Source organism: Corythoichthys intestinalis, unplaced genomic scaffold (assembly GCF_030265065.1).
Source record: "Corythoichthys intestinalis isolate RoL2023-P3 unplaced genomic scaffold, ASM3026506v1 HiC_scaffold_23, whole genome shotgun sequence".
NCBI classification, from domain to species: Eukaryota; Metazoa; Chordata; class Actinopteri; order Syngnathiformes; family Syngnathidae; genus Corythoichthys; species Corythoichthys intestinalis.
The window spans coordinates 2411426-2420048 of NW_026651592.1; the positions used below are offsets into that span (position 1 = coordinate 2411426).

General features: G+C 38.9%; 1 long non-coding RNA gene across 1 annotated transcript; it reads right to left on the bottom strand.

The window, feature by feature from the left end:
- Positions 1-4361: 4361 nt before the first annotated feature.
- On the bottom strand, positions 4362-5861 carry LOC130911221 (uncharacterized). Its single transcript, XR_009061994.1, has 3 exons — positions 5803-5861; positions 5045-5173; positions 4362-4928 (listed from the first exon to the last, which is right to left on the bottom strand). It is a non-coding gene; the product is annotated as an uncharacterized LOC130911221 (long non-coding RNA).
- Positions 5862-8623: the final 2762 nt, after the last annotated feature.

The window sequence follows — 8623 nt, forward strand, 5'->3', positions numbered from 1 at the left end:
CTGGAGCATCCAAATGCTCTCTAGCGAACCACAGACGGGCCTGAACGTGTAATTTCTTCAGCAGGGGACGCGTCTGGCAGTGCAGGATTTGAGTCCCTGGAGCTCATTGTGTTACTGATAGTAGCCTTTGTTACTGTGGTCCCAGTTTTCGGTAGGTCATTCACTAGGTCTCCCCGTGTGGTTCTGGGATTTTTGCTCACCGTTCTTGTTATCATTTTGACGCCGCGGGGTGAGATCTTGCATGGAGCCCCAGATCGAGGGAGATTATCAGTGGTCTTGTATGAGTTCCATTTTTTTAATAATTGCTCCCACAGTTGATTTCTTTACACCAAGCGTTTTACCTATTGCAGATTCAGTCTTACTACCCTGGTGCAGGTCTACAATTTTGTCTCTGGTGTCCTTCGAAAGCTCTTTGGTCTTGGCCGTAGTGGAGTTTGGAGTGTGACTGACTGAGGTAGTGGACAGGTGTCTTTTATACCGATAATGAGTTAAAACAGGTGCCATTAATACAGGTCACGAGTGGAGCTTCCTTAAACCTCGTTAGAAGAAGCTAGAGCTCTCTGATAGCCAGAAATCTTGCTTGTTTGTAGGTGACCAAATACTTATTTTCCAGTCTAATTTGGAAATTAATTCTTTAAAAATCAAACAATGTGATTTTCTGGTTTTTTTTTCCACATTCTTTCTCTCATGGTTGAGGTTTACCCATGTTGACATTTACAGTCCTCTCTAATCTTTTCAAGTAGGAGAACTTGCACAATTGGTGGTTGACTAAATCCTTATTTGCCCCACTGTGCATGTTCTGATAGTAGCTTAGCCCATACTCATACATATAGGCGTCCCAGCTGTGTGTGAGGGCATGTGTGAGCGCGCGCGTTTTTCTGTTTTACCGAGTGGAGAAGTAGACGCCACATCCTTTTTGACTGAATATTCCAGCCAGGAATATGTATAATCATACGTTGAAAATGAGCATTTTTTTGTTTGTTAACGGCTTTAGTGGGGCAAACTGAAACCCCGCTCACCATTTTGGCGATGCTCTCCGTCATTTTATGGTCCACATTTTCAATCTGTGGTTCTCGCTCAGTAGTTGTTGTCACTTTTGAAAGCTTAGCTTTGAAAAAATTACGTATATCCATCTTGCATCGTCTGTCCTCAGACGGTTTTGGCTAAGCAAAACATATGACCGTCTCTAAGGTGCGAGTCACATGATCGGTTCGAAAAATAATTTTGACCTATTATAATTTTTTTTTTTTTCATTTATTCATTTTTGTTGTTTGTTTTGCTGCTTTACAACTTGCAAAATCTTAATTTTAATCTATATATGGGAAAATTATCTACATGCAATTAAATTTTCGACCACCAGGGGGACTATGCACCCCGGCCCCCCTTTAATCGGGACATCCCTCGTGCTAATACTACAGTATATCAGATTATCAGGATTTTTTCTTTTAAACCTGTCCTGTTCAGCTGTTTAGACATTAAGAATAGGAATCTGAGTGTCCTTATGATTTGAACATTTTTAATGAATCACATGGGAGTTTGATATACAACCATTGTGGTTGTTAATTATATTTTATTTATTAGGAGGAGCAGTGTTGAGTCATATAAGTATTGTTTCGTGATGGGAAATATTTATGACACTGGAAAAGGTCTACATAATTTTTCAGGTGTGTTATCACAAAGTTTCAAAATGGTAGAACTAGCTAATTTTAGCACCAGAGGTCATTGAGACCCCGATGCAACTGCAGACAAAGGCCATGTCCACACGTAACAGCATATTTTTTTTTTTTTTTTTTTAAATGAGGATCCTGCCCCAATACGTCGAGGAAAAATAATTGCGTCCACACCTGCACGTTTGTGTAGAGAAAAAAAAAAAAAAAACTTCCACAGCCAACCGCTTGGATTCATTTTTAAGTACATTCAAAACAATAAAATAATTGTCCAAAATACCCATTATTCGATAAGAAGCACAGCAAGAGTTTGTAAAAAAAAAAAAAATGTAAGCAAAAAAGCGCCTATTTAATATTAGGCTCGAGCGTATGACGTGGCACTCGCGAGGTTTCCGCCGCTATCGCCATTTTGGAAGCGGGAAACATAAACAGTGAGGCATTTCAACACAGGTGGCTCTTTAAAAATGGTTGGAAATTATTGTGCGGTAAAGAATTGCAACAACCGATCGAATAGAAAGGAGAATGTACAGCTCGACGGAACACCATTGAGTTTCTTCCGGATCTCTACATGGAGAAAAGGCGAGGGAAAGGTCATATCTGAACTTACCAAACGTCGAAGAATGGCATGGGTGGCTTCGATCAGAAGGAAAGGCATAACGTTTGAGTCTCCAGTTACACACAGAGTTTGCTCTATGCACTTCCACTCCGGTAAGTTAATTTCGTTTGTTTACGCAAATTTCGGTAACTTTGTGCCCTAAGTCGGCCTGTTGTTAGCTATAGCTACAGCTAAACAACTAGCATGCATACATGTGCATTGTCTTCATAAGACATAATTCCTGTTGTTGCTAAATGAAAAAGCTGTAATATTTTGATGTGAGAGAGTGGCAAAGAATTTGTACACAGGCTACATTTTCTGCAACAAAAAATTTGTACATCCATGGTCACAGACTAATGTAAACACACATTGCCTACCTTTGCTTGAAAGATGGTGTTGCCGTTTACTATGGTCATAATGTGTAGCTCCTGCACCCATCCACAGCAAAACTGTTCGTAGCTTTGTAGCGATTTGTAGTTTCGGAATTGCTGATGAGTGTAGTAACTTACACCAAACACTAAATACAGCATAATGTCCATTTCGCGTAGTGGTGGAAGCTTGTCGACATCTTTATTCCATTTGTGTTCGGCTTGCTCGTAAGGGTCAACATTGTTCACATCCTTAAAATTGCTCACATATCTGTCCTTCGCCGTGGTAACAAGTTTGTCTCTGTACTGGCAAGTTTTCCTCACTTTTTTCCATCTTTGGCACTCGTAGTTGAATTGTATTTGCCGTTAAGTTTAAATGTCCCGTGATGCAGACGTGCTTCCGAAATGGCTGCGTTGTCGCAAATCTCGCATGATCCCGTGCTGCTGTGACGTAAACGCTCGAGCCTAATACTCTAAATGTAAAAATTGGTCTCATGTGTGACGTGAGGACAAAATTTGTCGCAGCCAGTGACGTAAATCTTCGGTTACCAGTGTCCACATGATGGAGCCACAAGCGCAGAATTCGCCAATCCTGCTACGTGTGGACATGGCCTAAGAAGCATCAGAAGAACATCTCCCGAGTTCAGGCAAAACTTCCATGGGGTAAAAAAAATAATGGGTGTATTTTATTTCCCATCACGTGTTAAACACACTCATAATGAAAGATCGAATAGAGGCTCATTTTACATTTTCGAATCAGGAAACGGAAGATGATGTATTAACTAGGGCTGTCAAAATTATCGCGTTAACGGGCGGTAATTAATTTTTTTAATTAATCACGTTAAAATATTTGACGCAATTAACGCACATGCCCCGCTCAGATTAAAATGACAGCAGTGTAATCTCCGTTTGTTACTTGTTACCTGTTTTTTGTTGTTTGGCGCCCTCTGCTGGCGCTTGGGTCCAAATGATTTTATGGGTTTGGGGAGTGAGCATGGTGTAATGACATCAACAATGGCGAGCCACTAGTTTATTTTTTGATTGAAAATTTTACAAATTTTAATAAAACGAAAACATTAAGAGGGGTTTTAATATAAAATTTCTATAACTTGTACTAACATTTATCTTTTAAGAAGTACAAGTTTTTCTATCCATGGATCGCTTTAAGAGAATGTCAATAATGTTAATGGCATCTTGTTGATTTATTGTTATAATAAACAAATACAGTACTTATGTACCGTATGTTGAATGTATATATCCGCCTTGTGTCTTTTCATTCCAGCAATTATTTACAGAAAAATATGGCATATTTTATAGATGGTTTGAATTGCGATTAATTAATTTTTAGGCTGTAATTAACCCCTTAATGCCTAATTTTTTTTCCAATAATAAAAAAAATAATTGGGGTGTGTTTTTACTTTCAAATAGATGCTAAATTAAATTGAAAGTGTTAATTTGAATATAGCCCATAAAATAGTCATACATTTAGGTATGATGCCGATTAGCGACAACAGGCAATTAAGGAAAACAAATGGCAAAAAAGGCACATTCCCATCTCAGGTCTGAACACACTTTTATCGCAACAACTTTTTTCACTGCTTGTGAAATTCTGAAAAACAATTATTGTTTTTGTTTAAACACAGATGTACATCACATTTTTAATCAGACTAGAAGACATATGATGTAAATAAATAAATAAAAGATGATTTTTATCATAACAGGCAAGGCACTGGCAAATGTGCTGGCAACAATCACCCCTCTATTGTCAAACCATTTGACTGCTCTTATGCAGACATTGTCCACAAGAGCCTCTTGCTCTTCAAATGTCCCTCTTCGCTTCTTCTTCATCTATGAGTCTGCACTGAAACAGCACCCACGCAGGCGATTGTGCTGCACGGTCCCAAGTGCAGGTATGCCCTTTTTTGCAAGAGCAACAAACAGATCTACAGATGAGAACCAGTTATCAAAGAACAGCAGGATGAATGACTTGTGCAAGCTTGAGCACAATGTTACCACTGGCTCCTATGTCTGGTTGGCCTGGTACCGGATCTATTTTCCCTGTGAATATGTCAAATGAGTGCACCAGACCTCTTGTGTCGCACAGTACAAAAATCTTGTATCCCAATTTGGATGGCTTTTTTTTGGATATATTGCTTTAGGCTCGATCTGCCCTTGATGTAGCTCTTGCAGGTCTTGCAGGTGCAGCACTGGTGGTTGGAGGTGGATGAGGCGGATCATCATCATCTTCCTCACTGCTGCTAATGTCCACTGTAGAGTCATTGCTGCTGCTTTCATCACCTGGTGCAGAAAATAATAAATCTCTTTAGGAAACACCAAACATTTTTATCTTTTCAGTGTGTTCACATAGTTACATCCATAGATGTCAAACAAGCTCAAACTTGACACAAACTCACCTTCACTTGCTTTATTAGGATTGTACTCCTCATCGCTGCCCTCACTCTCACTGAGAGCACTCTCAACAGGAGGTGGTTTGGCCCGGTGTGCTAGCTTTGCGTAAAAAGCTGCTGCATTCATTTGTATTTCTGCAGAAAAATAAGGTAAAGAAATTACTGTTATAATTTCAAAACAAAATGTGTTGAAAACCATCAACATACATACATTTGCTTCTGTTTGATAGTTATCAGCTCATGCTGTGGTCATTTTTCATTATATATAAATAAGAAAAATAATCAATAGCAATGACATTGTTTATGCAATACGTTATGTTTATTATGTCTACAGATGACAACAAGTGTGGCAATGTCTGAATAAAACCTGTCTAAAAGTGGAACGACATGGAGGCACCCGTGTGCACCGTTGCATATAAAGGATGCGTTCATTTATTTGTTCTACAGAAAAATAGTAACCACAAATGCCCTTTTTTGTGCAACACATTACTTTTGTAATGTTTACAGATGATAACGAGAGTGATAGTTTATAGATAAAATGCGTCCGAGTGTTGCAAACCTTCGACAAACAACGCATTTACGTTTGCGGGGTGGCGGGGGAGGGGGGAGGTGCTTTTCCGATGATGCCGGCTGTAGCGATAGCGCTACAAACCAAAATCGTCATAGAGCTTCAAAAATACTCATCATAGAAACTCTATCTCATCGTGTTAGCAACACAAGTATACAATAAGACGGTACATATTTTTTTATTTTAGCTGACTTACCTTGAATTGAATGAATTAGTCAAGTTGGTGCGCAGGACTTCGACTTGGCTTTCATCTTGAATATCACGGTCCGGAAAAGGAAGCGGTGTTGTCTCTGGTCGGACACGACTGAAACTAATGCTTGAAAAAGGTTCCTAGGCATGTGTTTGACATTAATGTACCAGCAGTGAACAAAGGCAGACGATATTTTGGCCGCTTTCAAAGCGGGAACGGTATGATGCCGAATCGCGACATTCGGCGTTAAGGGGTTAACTCGATTAAAAATGTTAATCGTTTGACAGCCCTAGTATTAACCTAATTTTGTTGACACACCTAAAAACGGAATTAGTCTTGTTTTCCGTTTTTCTTTTTCCAAAAATAGAGAGAGAAAAAAAAAAAGAAATAGCAGAAAGCCAAATGGACCACAAAGTAAGAATATTCACTACCTCCAATTTCCTTTTATTATATGACAAGGTGAAACCACCATCCTACCTCTGGGCTCCAACGTTGATGTTTCATTGCTTTTCATTGCAAAGAACAGCAAAGAAACACAATTTTCAGTAAATAAAGGAGAATTAGATCCAACCAGAAAATTGAATGATATGTTTAAAAGCTGCGACTCCATTACTCATAACTAACAAACAGGCTTGTCCAACCTTTGTGTGTACCAGCAGCAGCTAAAAAGTTAAAACAAATTGCCTGGTGCTCAGCGGGCCAAATTACGCTCCCTGTTTGCCGGCGTAATATGTTTACCGAACTTGCTCGGTCATCTTTTTGGGGGGAGGCGGAGATAGGGTCATACCTCTGCTAAGCTTGAGAGCCCACAGCGTAGTTGTTTCTCTCCTCACACACATTAGCTGTTACACTTCATTTGGTAAATGGATTTCTTATCCGGCAAAATGCACCATGAGGATTTGTCTCCATTTCTGTGTGAGCACTGTGGAACGTACACAAGCTGCTGGCATACTGATGCTAGGGCTGAGGAACATTTTTGGGGTTCATGAACCCCTTGAAGGGGAGAATTTGTCTTCAAAAAACCCTAACATAACCACCATGAATACTTTGAGCCTAAATGGCATGGGAATTATGTATTTCTTTTAGCATATCAATTTAAGTTGGTACATAAACTTACAAGTCTAATTCGTTTTTGTATATTACAGTAATTTGATGTGAGTCACTTAAAAGGACTACAGAATTTTCAGAAAAACACCACTTTTTTAACCCACTTAAGACTTGCTACTCACGGTAAAAAAATATGTTTGCTGTTTTGACGTTTCTGGTGCTGATCTGATGGGCCAAATGCCTGTTGCCTTATGTTCCTGCTTGTACAAGCACGCGGGCCACGCATTTGCTGCAGTTACGCTTGAGGCCCTAGGTAGCAGTCGCAAGTAAAAATAAAAGTGATAAACACTGTATAGTCGGGTTGTTCCAATCATGTTTTTTTGCTCCCGATCCGATCCCGATCGTTTTAGTTTGAGTATCTGCCGATCCCGATATTTCCCGATCCGATTGCTTTTTATTTTGCTCCCGATTCAATTCCAATCATTTCCGATAAATTTTCTCGATCATATACATTTTGGCAATGCATTAAGGAAAAAAATGAATAAAACTCAGACAAATATATACATTCAACATACAGTACATAAGTACTGTATTTGTTTATTATGACAATAAATCCTCAAGATGGCATTTACATTATTAACATTCATTCTGTGAGAGGGATCCACGGATAGAAACACTTGTGACTTTGTATATTGTGACTAAATATTGCCATCCAGTGTATTTGTTGAGCTTTCAGTAAATTATACTGTAGCCATGCCCAAATGCATGATGGGAAGTGGAACAATGACTGTGCGTAGTGCTACCAATTGATATATCTTCTCTGCGTTGGGAAATAACATAACGTGTTAAGAAAAAGATCAATTGCTACCTTGCTTCCCCACATTGTTTCCCATGATATTTCTAATCGTAGGGAGAGGGATTGTAAGGCTTTAGCCAATTAAACAAAGGCTCCAAAGGCTACCAAAATTCACTCTACTCATTTTACGCTGCCTTTTATCTCTCTATATAGGTAAGACGGCACCATTACAGATTGAGCACGACAATGCGTGGGTGGGTCGTGCAGCGCATGCATTAATTGAGTTAAATATTTTTGACGTGATTTACTTTTTTTTTTTTAATTAATTACCGCCGTTATAGGGATAAATTTGATAACCCTACCTTAAGCCTAACTAAAGACTCTGGATGAGTGTAACATATTATGTTTGTAACGTTAAATACAATTAGAAAACAATTTAATTTAAAAAAAAAAAAATAATATATATATATATATATTAAAAAAAGGCATGGCCGATATTTTTTTGCCGATTCCCATACTTTGAAAATGACGTGATCGGACCCGATCGATCGGGATCATCTCTATTGTATAGTCTCTTTAAAATAAAATAACTATATGCATTAATTTAGCACAAGAAGGAAATCTTGTTTAAAATACCTCCTACTGAAGGTGTGTCAAACCTTTTGACATGTGTCACACAGTAGTTCGGGTTTTCTTCGGAAGGCTATTGCGCCTGCCATCAAGGGCTGCCACGCAGTGTTGTTTTCGTCAATGATGATGAATGAAAATATTTTGATCATTTGTCTTTTGATGTGTCTTTCAATTGTGTCTTTGGAGACTAAAAAAAATAAGACGAATGCCAGTTTTCATCTGACGAGATGAGAACGAGCTGAAAATGCGTGATAGTTTCCATCACATGTTCACAATATGAAACATTTTTATGTGGAGTTAGTCTGCATCGTAGCAGTGTCTGTCTGTGACATGCTGCACCCCCCAACTCACTAG